At 40.3% G+C, this 12811-nt stretch overlaps 1 protein-coding gene across 1 annotated transcript in view; it reads left to right on the top strand.

The window, feature by feature from the left end:
* Positions 1-1103: 1103 nt before the first annotated feature.
* The window catches only part of ME2 (malic enzyme 2), a 52501-nt gene continuing 40793 nt past the window's right edge, over positions 1104-12811 (top strand). Inside the window, exon 1 of the mRNA XM_042454387.1 lies at positions 1104-1218. The gene's annotated coding sequence lies outside the window, so the exon portion shown is untranslated. The remainder of the gene's footprint in view (positions 1219-12811) is intronic.

The following is a 12811-nucleotide window of genomic DNA, read 5'->3' as shown; positions in this document are numbered from 1 at the left end:
CCCATTCCCCACCACCACTCCCTTCTCCTTTTGTGTCGTATCTTCTTAGATTGTAAGCCTGAGGGCAGGGAACCATCCAACTAAAAGACTGTATGTACAGCGCTGTGTAAATTTACAGCGCTATATAAATAAAGGTTAATAATATATATATATATATATATATACACACATACATTCAGTAGTTTTCTTTTTCAGTAGTTAACGAGTATTCTTGTTATTTATAGTTCTATTTTATCATTCTTCATTAATTCATATGGCTTGTTCCATCTTCTGATTCTATATATTCCATATATTTTATATATCATCATCATCATTATTTTTATTATTTAAAATGTTTTATTGCATAAATAAATCAAACAAAACAATCATTTCTAGATCCTTTAAAAAGGTAGTTAACAAGATTCCATATATATATATATATATATATATATATATAAAATTTAAAATGTTTTATTACATAAATAAATAAAACAAATCAAGTCATTTCTAGATCCATTACCTTACATTCATTAATTCATATGGCCTGTTCCATCTTCATTCTATATATTCCCTATAGTGTGTTTATATGCGTGTGTGTATACATATATACACATATACATATGTGTTATGTATATGTGTATATATGTATGTATGTATGTATGTATATATATATATAATCTCACTCCTTAGTCATTTGCCAAAAGCCTGCTTGAAAACAAATGGGGCCCTTGCCCTTTCTCCTCCTTTGCAAACTTTCCTATTCACACAGTCAGTCCTATAGTATTCATCCTCCCATTTTAGCAGCATCTCTTGGAATCATCCAATCAGAGCCCTCCTTTTCATCTGCATCCCTCGGTGGTCCTTCCAAAGGAGCCCCATCCTTACGAGAGCAAGCTGATTGGCTGCCTCAGGCCGGCCTATTAGCATATTCAAATACAGCCCCTCCTCCCTCTGTCCTCAGCTTCCAGTTCTTTGGGGTGAAACCGAGCTGCGAAAGCCCCATTGGCTGAAGCTCTCGATCGGTTGACTGTCGGTGTGCGCTCTTCATTGGCGAGGGCAGACGTCACTCGCCAAAGCGCCCGCCTCCTGGGTGCCCCTCCCTGCCTCCTCCTGGCGAGCCTCATTCGAGCCTAGGCTCTGATGGAGGAAGGAGCTTCTGAAGGGACGCTGTGGAATAGCATCACAGAAACCCAGCCCTGGAACAAAGAGCTCTAGGCGGCAACCTCGCCTCCTAGTTTGGTAACCATGGCCTTGTTTTATCAGAATTACAGCCAGCGCTTTTTGGTTTCCCTTTTATCAGCCTGATTGGGTTAATTTTTTATTATTATTTCCTTCCTGGTTGGCTTCCTCTTCAACAGGCTTCTCTTTGGGACCTTCATTTGTATTGAAGACCTTACTTTATATTGATATTAATTTATATGGTGGGGGGAAGATTTCATTTTGTTGTATTTCAGGCAGTCTGTTCAGTGTAAATTCATAATTTAAGGTATGACCCCAAGATTATAGTATTGATAATTGTCATAGCAGAAGGCACTGGAATTGCCACCTGTTTTAAGAATGCCATTTTTGAATATATGAAGATCTATATGGCATATTTGAAGACATGTGGTACGTAATGATACATATATGAAGATACAGGGTGTCTATTGTGAAGATATGTGGTATATAAAGATATATATGAAGATACAGGGTGTCTAAGATGAAGGTATGTGAGATATATATATATATATATATATATGAAGATATAGGGTGTCTAAGATGAAGATATGTGGTTTATAAAGATATATATGAAGATATAGTGTATCTACAATGAAGATATGTGGTATATAAAGATATATATCTTTCTATAAATTTTCAGGATTAGCTGTGTTGGCCACAGAGCAAAATACAACCACATCCAAAATCCACAGTGATGCCTTTACGCGGTCAACCAAAATGCATAAAATACGTTTATTTTTATTTTTTGGCCACACAAAGGTATCCCTGTTTTGTGGGTTTTGCATGTTACGGTACCTGATTTATTTTGTGCGTTTTGTTTGGCCGTATAAAGGTATCCCTGTTTTGTGGACTGTGGGTGTTATTGTACTTCTTGCACACTGTTGTTTTCTTTTATGTAGGCCTTCATACTGATTCTGGTTGGATTTTGTGTCTCTGAAGCAAAAAGCAAAGCATCCATGCTTAGGATTGATTCTCAACCCATATGGTTTCATTTTGTTTTAAATGTCCAAGGCCTAACATACAATTGTTTCTCAAGTTAGATGGCACCAAAACCGATTTCTCTTGGAGGCAGTAGTGTGTGACTTTTTAAAAATGTGTTTATTCATTTATTTTTGCTTGCATGCTTCTGTGTGGATTTATTTTCAAATTTTCTGCTATTACAAATGGAAATATAAATCATGGGACAGATTGCATTCTTGCAGGCAGCTTCCTAAATCCAATCCACATTGCAGAAATAATCCAGTTTGAGACCTCTTTAATTGCCCTGGATAACTGGTAGGGAATCCTGGGAATTGTAGTTTATTGTAGTGCCAGAGTTCTCAGACAGAGCAGGCTAAATGTCTCACAAAACCACAATTTCCAGAATTCCCTAGCAATGAGCCAAGGCAGTGAAAGCAGTGTGGAAATCTGGTGCATTTTGGAAGTATGAGAAGCGGTCCTGTCTGTCCTTAACATTTTTATTTGAAGGCGGCAAGTGGAAAGAAATTTGTGTAAGATTTAAACATTCGAAAGGAGGGGGAAATGCCCACACCCTTTTTACTCTACTAAGATCTTAAATCAGAAGGTAGGTTTGTGTGAACAAGTTTCAAAATTGAAGACCAGCTCAATGTTCAAGATTAAACTGAAGAGCCTCGTTCTTCTAAACTTTAAAACTAGCTTTACTTCTTTGTGCATATCCAGTCCTCATAGCTGCTAGTTGTTCTGTGTGTCAGCTCTTGGCCTGAAATGAACTTTTGTCTCAGCAGTAAATGCCAGGAAGTGAAAGTTTCAAACTCAGCAACCAATATTTTGACATGACTATTCTTTTTAAATAAAACGTTTCCCTTTGCTTGTAGCGAGATCTTGTAGCACCTTTGAAACTAACTTAAAGAAAGAAGTTGGCAGCATGAGCTTTTGTAGGCTTCAGTCTACTTCCTCAGATGCTTTTGCATACTGATTCTACAGACTAACACGGTTGGTTGTATCTTTGAATTTCCCTTTGCTGTAGCTTATAATGCAGAGCTAGGAAAACACTCTGTTTTGGACTCCAGATTCCCCTAGCTAGTGACCCTGCTCCATGGAGGATTGTAGCCTCTAAAGTCAAAAGAAGTGACTTTCCCCAAGCTCAAATTTAACATTTGTAGAGCTGAGAAATAGCAATCTGGTTGCTTCTAACAAGTGAAGAAGGAAAGGGCAGAAACAAAGAAATGGGGGAAGTTCAGTGTAGTGACCCACATGTTTATTGTTTGTTGTTAACTCCTCTCAAGTCAACACAAGGTGACCTTAGGACTGGAGCGTGGCTTTGGCAAGGCTTCCGGACTCTTAGGCCGCACACATCATTTAAACAGCATACCTCCAAAGTGACCCGAAGCAGCTTTATTTTGGCCTGTCTGTATGGGGCCATAGATGCCACTTCAATTTGATCATCTTGCCTTCCAGGGAGGTTTCTGCCTTGATCTGTTCAAGGATCCATTTGTTTGTCTTGTTGGCTATCCATGGTATCCTGAGCACTCGTCTCCAGCACCACATTTCAAATGAATTGATTTTCTTCTTATCTGCTTTCTTCACTATCCAGCTCTTGTATCCATACATGGTGATGGGGAATACAATGGCTTGGGCGATTCTAACCTTAGTGTTTAGCTATATATCTTTACTCTTTAGGATCTTGTCTTGTTCTTTCACAGCTGACCTTCCCATTCCTAGTCTTCTTATTTCTGGACTGTAGTCTCCATTCTGTTCAATGTTTGATCCAAGGTACAGGAACTACTGTAACTATTTTGATTTCCTCTTTGTCTAGATTGAATTTATGTAGTTCCTTGGTGGTCATTATTTTTGTTTTCGTTATGTTCAGCATTAAGCCTGCTTTTGAACTTCCTTCTTTGACCCACAAAAGGAAGACTCAAATAATAATCATGTAATACTGCAAAATAACAACCGTAAATTACGGTTCTTTTGTGACTTTTGATTTTGATTATTTGCTTCTGATTCAATGAGATGTGATGCTACATCTCATCTTGAATTGTTGCAGATAACATCAGAAAGTTGGCTATAGTACACTTTTGCTCCAGTAAAATAGCAGTACAGCTAAGATGGGTTTTGTGTTCTGAATGTGTTTTTTTTTTAAAGAGAGAGAATAATAAGTTGCCCTCTTCCAATTCAGGACATTTGTCTGTCTCATCCAGATTGCCTACTGAGATCAACAGTGTCTCTCCAATATTTTTTGTTGGTGGGCTTTCCATGTGGTTTGCTACTTAAACCCCAACACTAGAGATGCAAGGTATTGAATGTCCCTAAAAACAGTGTGCTGCAGTTGGGACCCTCCATATAATGGAGAAATAATTTAACCACATATCTGATATTTTGGTTTGTGCTTTTATAGTACCGGTATGTTTTTTGGCTCAGTTTACTGAAGCTATCTGCCAGGTTATTTTCCTAGCATTGTATGCTTTTGCTTCTGCCTCTGGCCTTTAGATCCAGTAGGTTGGTCAATATGTGGGCACCCATATGTGAACAATTCTATCTTGTCATACAGGGTTCAGATCAGTCAGTCTTACCACAAGCTTACACAAATTTGTGACCAACCAAACATTAATGCTCATTGCTCACGTACTCTGGTGTTCTGTAGCTTTGTAAAGGACTTGTTTAGGAAGCCTAGTTGGGATTTTAAAAGCAGGAGAGTCACCAGGCAGCTAACAGGTCATGACATGTGGCTTTGGGGGTTGGTCATGAGCTTATTTATGTAAAAACATAGATCCTGACTTTCTTGTGCCCTTCTACACACCACTCTGGGCAGCTAACAACAGTTCAGAACAAAAATAAAGTAGAATAAAGTTTTAAAGTGGCAAGAGTATGCTAGAAAAAGGCAGATACAGCAGATAAAACCAAAATGTTAAATGAAACGAACTTGTCTCATCAAACAAGTGATTGTTTTAACAAGAAGGTTTTTGTTACTTGTTGAAAATAGGTCCAAGTGTTTCATCTTAGCCTCCAGGACACAGATTACCATAAAACTACAAGTAGACATCTGATGAAGAGCGCTGAAGAATTCAAAAGCTTGCACACTCTGGTGATATTTTCGTTGCCCAGAAACAAGTTAGTAAGCTATATAGCCCTTGCAGGATAGGTATTTACAATCCTGGGAGCACCTACCTAATAGCATTCTTGCTGCTACATTTTGGAACAATTGCATTTTCCAACATATTTTCAAAGCCTATTGTTATATCCTAATCTAGATGTAACTATGGCAAGTGTCATCATGGTCAGGTCTGACTTTGTCAGGAATTAAGGCACACAGCTTAAACTGAATCCCTGGCCATTCAGGTGCAAAGCTGAATCCAGATGTTGTGCAGACTGCTGCTGTGGTTTTGAGACAATCTACTGAAAGTTGTGTGTGTATATATATTCATGAGAGAAAATTGCATTTCCTTATGTCTCCCTCTTAAAATTCTGAGAAGAATGCTTTAGTAAAGATACCTGTTAATGTTGTTGTATGCCTCAAGTTGTTTCTGACTTACGGCGACCCTAAGGCAAACCTGTCATGGGTTTTCTTGGCAAAATTTGTTCAGAGGACGTTTGCCATGGTCTTCCCCTGAGGCTGAGAGAGTGTGACATGCCCAAGGTCACCCAGCAGGCATCATGACCAAGCAGAGAATCGAACAGTAAGGTAGGAACCCTGACTTTAGAAGCCACCAGGTGTATGACTGACCTCTTGATGTTTGCTTGATTTTTGTTGTGCTTGTACACAGGCAAATAAACCACCTGACATAACATCTGGACCTGGAATGATGGATGGTTCATGGTGCCCAAACAAGTCAAGATTTGTAAACCAGCAACAAACCATTTTAGATTATGATCTCAGACTGCTACTTGTAATGGAAAAAATACCCCAAAAAAAGCCATTTTATTTTATGCAGGCCCTGGTTGCTTGGAGGTTTATTTTAGGTCCCCATAGGCAATCAGACAGGTGGTTGATGAGAAGCCAGAATTAAGGACCATTTTGGATTGCAGTTTGAGGTTTCTTTTTGTGTCTCAGTGGGTGCTTTTTATTCCACACACAAATAGGTGACCAAGGTTAAATGAAGCTTCCTTTTACTATCACAGTATCTCTAAATTGCAGCTGTAGCCAAAGTGGCCTCTTATTAAAAATGAGCACTAACCCTTTAACAAGTTTGACAAACCAGTTATGTAAAACTGCCCTAAAATCTGTAGTTACCTGTTACTCTTTGGGTTATGACCTATTTTTGACACACACACACACACACACACCCCTTTTGATCAAGATGCCTATTTTTGCATTAAGGCCTCTGTTAGAGCCTTATGGAAATGCCTTTGCCTCTCTTTTGCTCCAGGAAAACAAACCTGAAGAATTAACTGAGATGAAATCTAATAGACAGAGGGAGAGAAATGCTTTGTGTGTGTCTGTTTAAAACAGAGGCATAACATGTCAGCTGATTGGTACCTGGAAATTGCCAGTTTAATAAATTATAGCCTGCTTTATCTCTCCCAAAGTGGTGAGCTAATCCAGTGTGTGCCTGTTCTGCCTTAAGCAATGAAGGTCCAGTTATTTTAATAAGAAGAGAGAGCACTCGGGATTATGGTTCAAGTTTTTGGTTTCAAGGGAAGATCAAGTTCTTCTTTATTGATACTCCTGATGCCTGTGGATTAAGATCTGCCTTGTGGTGAGCTGTAAATTCAGACTGTAATTGGAGATTCTCTTGAGATTGCAGTTTGGAGATTCACTCATATTCTTACAATGGAAAAAAATACAATTAGCACTCCACATTTGTGGCTTTGATTTTTGTGGTTTTGATTATTTTCAGTTTTGATTAATATGTTATCTCTAGAAATCTCTAGGTCTTCCAGCGCAGCTCTGCCAGATGTTAACCATAGAGTTGTGCTGGAAAACTTAGAGCTTCATAGAGAAAGCACTTCTCTGGGTATTTGTAGGTCCTCTAGCATGATTCTGTGATTAACCTCTGGCAGATGTTGACCATAATTTTGCACTGGAGGACCTGGAGATTCCTAGAGAGGTATTCTCTTGGGTAAAAAGAATAGGTTTTTTATTTATTTATGGTTTTTCCACATTTACGGGGGTCCTTCATCCCTAACCCCAGCAAATGTAGAGGAACCATTGTAGTGTCTACCAGGCAGAGAGAAGGCTTGCATTGCTAGGAGAAAGGCCTGACTGTTCTCCGAGATGTTAGTTTTCTATCTGCAAGCAGTTCTCAAAGGCAATACTGTAGTTTGCCTCCCCCCCTGACAGATTTGTTTTCTACATAGAAAGGATGATTACTATGGAGGAGCATTCAATCTTGGCGTCATCTCAAGTGATCTGGTTTGGACACAGATTAGTGTTGCAGTGAAGGCCTGGCTAGATGCCTTGGGGTACCTATCTGTGTATATTGATGTCCTTGTCCTCTTCACAAAGGAAATGAGGTGGGATGAGGTCTACAGGGTGTGTTGAGTGAGAGTTATGTGGCCCTCCAGATGTTGTTGAAGTGCAACTCACAGCATTCCTCACAATTGGCTATGTTTGCTACAGCGGCTGTTAGTTGCAATCAGATGACTTAAGCTAGACAGTTGCATACCAAGAGCAAGTACGTTTCAATACCCTTTATCAGTGAACTAGCACTCCCCAAGCAGTTTACAATGTATAAGCCAATTGTCCCCAACAAGCTGGGTACTCATTTTACTGACCTACAAAAGGATAGAAGGCTAAGTCAACTGTGGAGCCCTGCGCTAGGATCGAACTTACAACATTGTGGCTACAGTACTGGCGTTTAATCAGGGCTCCACAAGGAGGGCTGTGGGATTCTCCTCCATAGTTTACTCAGAAAGGTCTACATTGGCAAGAGGACAGGACCACTGAAGCCTGCTATGGCTTGAATCTAGACAGTAGGAAAGACTGTATCTCTAATAGTGGAAAAGAGGGGGAAAGAGTTTGAAGCCATAGAGTGAAGAGACACTTCTTTTTTGCACCTGCTGTGTTATTCTGTTTGTTGTTAATAACAATAACAAAAAGTAACCCACTCTGTATATGAGCAGGACAGGCATGTGAATCTGTGTGTGTGTTGTGTGCCTGTTAGGTGTCATTTCCAACTTGTGCCTTTCACAGGGTTTTCTTGGCAAGCTTCATCACAGGCAGTATGCCACTGCCAGCTTCTGAGAGTGACTTACCCAAGGTCACTCAATGGGTTTATATGGCTGAGCTGGATTTGAATTCTGGTTTCCCAAGCCCATAGTCCAGAGCTCAAGCTGCTAGGCCACGCTGCTATCAAAAGGCCTAGCTGGCTCTGAGAATGGATTAGCTTAAGGTTTGGAAGCCATACTTCCATATGTGGAAGCCAGCATGGCAAGTAGTTTGAGTGTTGGACTATGACTTTGGAGGCCAGGATTCAAATCCCCATTCCGTCATGAAACCTCGTGGATGACCTTGAGCAATTCGCACGCTCTCAGCCTAAAGGGAAAGCTATGGCAAATCTCCTCCGAACAAAGGTTGCCAAGAAAACCCCATGACAGGTTCACCGCTGGGTCGCCATGACTCGGAAATGATTTGGAATGTACATAACAACAAACAAATGGAAGCTAAACCCATCACGGATTATTGTTCTTCCTGAGTTACTTTAGCTCAGTGATTCTCAAACTCTGGCCTTCCAGATGTTTTGGACTTCACTTCCCAGAATCCACGAAAATAGGTCAAGATGTCGGATGCTTCTGGGAGCTGAAGTCCAAAACACCTAGAGAACCAGAGTTTGAGAATCACTGCAAACAGGATTTCTCCATGTTTGTTGGATAGTTTTAATTATTGGTCTATCATCATCTTTATTTGCAGTCATCAAGCCATTAAAATCATCTTAAAACACACATTTTAACACCAAAAAACCTTATATAATGCATATTAAAAACATCTAAGACACATTCAATATTTATTTTAAAAAGTATATCAAAAATATTAATAATTACATAGTGCCAAGTGATCTGGTGAAATGAGCCACATTCCAAAACATAAGTCACTTATTTGGCATCTGATTTGTTAGTGTCCTGAAGCAAAATTGTCAGAATGAAGCGTAAGTATAATTCTTAGTTATTTCATTGTAAATTGAGGAGTGAACCTCTGTTTTGGAATGTCTTAGGTAAATAAATTATTTATGTAGAGATTTTAACCAGGTTCTTCAGCAACTGGGTTCCCTATACCACTTACATTGCAATGATAAGACCTTCATAAAATAAACCTATTTCTGCTTTTAAATTTGCCATCTGAATGGCATGATGCAAAAGTGAAAAAGAAGAGAAGAGGAAGTGGTGTGGTGGGGTAGAAAAACAAACACAGGCAGTTGTTTTTAAAGTTACTTGGTTCTTATAATGATTTACAGTGGAAATGTGTTGGGGAGCAGGAAACAGACAGCTAGGGTGTATCCACATTGCACACTTAGATGCATTTCCTACCACTTTAGCTGTCATGGCTTCCTTCTACAGAATCCCAGAATTTGTAGTTTGGTAAAGAAGTTGGAATTCCTTCGTATGTTGTTGTTGTGTGCTTTGATTCCAACGTACGGAGATCCCAAAGCAAATCTATCATGGGATTTTTATGGGTGAGATTTGTTTAGAGGGTGTTGGGCTGAGAGAGTGTGACTTCCCCAAGGTCACCCAGTGGGTTCCCATGGCCAAGTGGAGTTTTGAACCCTGGTCTCCAAGTCATAGTCCAATGCATAAACCACTACAGCACAATGGCTCGCTCTAGTATTCTCCCCTGAACTATGCAGCACTAGAGTTGTCTGGCAGAGAATCCTCAAGTCTCTCAGCAAACTACAAATCCCAGAATTCCATATAGCTGTGGTAGTTATGCGGCATGTAAATACAGCCCAGGTCTCTAAGCAGAAGTGATAAGAGTGGCCCTGCAATGTCTAATGTCTCATGTCTCCATGTTGGAAAGGGTGATTCTAGTTGATAAGCTGAAGGAGAGAAAGAACCAAATAGAGCTGGTCTGTATACTGTGTATGTGTGTTTGAGAGAGAGAGAGAATATTATTGGCCATGGTGGTTGGGGGCTTGTATTCTCAAAAAGTCCAGTGGGTCCTTAGTGTCCGTTGAGGTTGGATGTTCAAGTCCCATTAAATACAATGGATGGTCAAATGGTGGCCCATACATAAAATGGCAAAATTAAGCGTTGCTTTTTAGAATTTTTTGAATATTTCCAAGCCATGGATTCTTGAATCTGGATAAAGAAACCATGGATACAGAGGACTGACTGTAGCCCTGTTTACCATCTTTCCTTCATCTACAGAGGGATGCAGTGCAGCTTCCTAGCACAACATGTCTACCTCTGAGAACCAGAGCTAAGGCAGCTGGCACAAAAGACATGGTTTATGGGTCTTGTCCTGCCCAAGTGCTTTGTATGACAAAAAAAAAAATGACCTGTTTATTGCATTTGTCTCAATGTGGAAGTTTTCTGCAGTCACAGTTTCTAAGTTCAAGGCATTCCCTTATTTGGGATCCTACTCAGCATTTTTTTTTTAGAAACTGGTAATTTGTGAGTCATGTGGGCCTGTTGGAGCAGAGGAAGACATGCTGTATAAATTGTTGAGTGATCATTGTTGTGCTCGGTTCCAGTTCACATCTGCGGCTCTGCATTGTCTCCACTACATTTATCTGTGGATTCTGCATCAGGTACTTTTGAGTAGTCAAGTCAACCAATGATGGGGTGATGGATGGGGCTTCCTGCATGTGGCAGAATCACTGTATCACAGAATGTCTTCCCTCAGGGTCTTAACAATTTTCCACTGTTCTCTGGGGCTGCTTTGCATTGCAAAAGACTTCCATATGATTATCCACACCAAGATTGGGTGGCTTTTGCCCAGGTGGTTTGGGTGGGCAGCTTCCACTGTTGCTTGCCTTCATGTTGTTTCCCACTTTTGGTGATCTTTAGGCAAACTTATGGGGTTTTCTTGGCAAAATTGGTTCAGTGGGGATTTACATTTGCCTTCCTCTGAGAATGACAGAGAGTAACTTGCTCAAGGATACAGGGGTACCCCGGGTTACGAAATTAATTCGTTCCGCCGCCGCTTTCGTAACCCGGAATACTTCGTAAGGCGAAAAAGCCATAGGCGCTAATGGGGAAAAGCCGCGATTTCGTGTGAAATAGCGCCGAAAAGCACCAAAAAATTTTTCGTAACCCGAAATAACCTTCGTAACCCGGAACAGTTTTTTTCAATGGATTTTTTTCGTAACCCGGAAATTTCGTAAGGCGGCGCATTCGTATCCCGGGGTACCAGTGTACTCAGTAGGTTTCTGTGACTGAGTGGGGATTTGAACTCTAGCCTCCAGAATCATAGTCCAGTGTTCAAACCCCTACATTACACTGGTTCTTGCCAATATAGCTAAGGAAAGGAATGGTGGATGTTGCAGTCTCAAAAATATATGAAGAGCATAGTGGCCCTGAACTGCTCCAGGGTATGGCCACCTGTAGCCATAATGTCCTTGGACCTCATTTCTACATCCCCCAAGCTGTAATTTCTTAAGACATATGATAAAAGAAATGAGTCATTGACCTAGTAGACCATAGTGTAAACAAAGTGGGGAGAGAAAAAGGGTGGCCATGGCCGCTGAAGATACCTCCAACACCCTCTACTGGTATGCGACCATTGCCATATGAGCCCCAATAGACTGTTGTTACTAGCTGCCTTTGAATCAACCTTCATTTATGGTGACCTGTGAATAGGACATCTCCAAGACCCCCTATCCTGCATTGCTCTTAGATCTTGTAGAGTATCCCTAAATGAGTCTGACCATCTGGCATGTGGCCTTCCTCTCTTCCTACTACCTCTACCTTTCCCAGCATTATTGTCTTTTCCAATGAGTTGCACCTTCTCATGATATGACCAAAGTACGACAACCTCAGTTTGATCATCTTGGCTTTCAGGGAGATTTCAGGCTTGATCTGTTCAAGAATCCATTTGTTTGTCTTTTTGGCTGTCCACGGTATCTTCAGGACTCTTCTCCAGCACCACATCTCAAATGAATTGATTTTCTTTTTATCTCCAACGTTTATGTCCATAGGTAGTCATGGGAAATACCATGGCTTGGATGATTCTAACTTTAGTGCTCAATTGTATATCATTGGTCTTTATGATCTTCTCTAGTTCTTTTTATTGTTGCAATTCCCATTCCTAGTCTTCTTCTTATCTCTTGATTGCAGTCTCCGCTCTGATCAAGGTTTGATCCAAGGTGCAAGAAATCTTTAACTATTTCAGTTTCCTTATTGTCTAGGTTGAATTTATGTAGGTCCTCTATGGTAATTATTTTTATTTTCCTTATGTTCATTACTCCTGAGAAAGTGTAACCTTCAACAGTAAAGAGCTTCCCAAGCCCTAAATTTATATTTATATGAGTGTTTTTAGCTTTTCTTTGGTCATGCCCTAGGTTTTTCTTGAATGTCCCACAATTTGTGGTGCCTTGTCTTCCTTTGCAGTTATGATATCTGGTCACCCTGTTCCTGCCTAAATACCGTAAAGGCACCAAATCCTGCCTGATCCTGGAAGCTAAGCAGGCTCAATCCTGATTAGTACTTGGATGGGAGACTAGCAATGAATACCAGATGCTATAGGCTCTACTTCAGAGGAAGGAAAAGCATATTCCTT

Source organism: Sceloporus undulatus, chromosome 2 (genome assembly GCF_019175285.1).
Source record: "Sceloporus undulatus isolate JIND9_A2432 ecotype Alabama chromosome 2, SceUnd_v1.1, whole genome shotgun sequence".
Classification (NCBI taxonomy): domain Eukaryota; kingdom Metazoa; phylum Chordata; class Lepidosauria; order Squamata; family Phrynosomatidae; genus Sceloporus; species Sceloporus undulatus.
The sequence above is the reverse complement of the archived record's forward strand: the minus strand, read 5'-3'. Positions and strand labels throughout refer to the sequence as shown.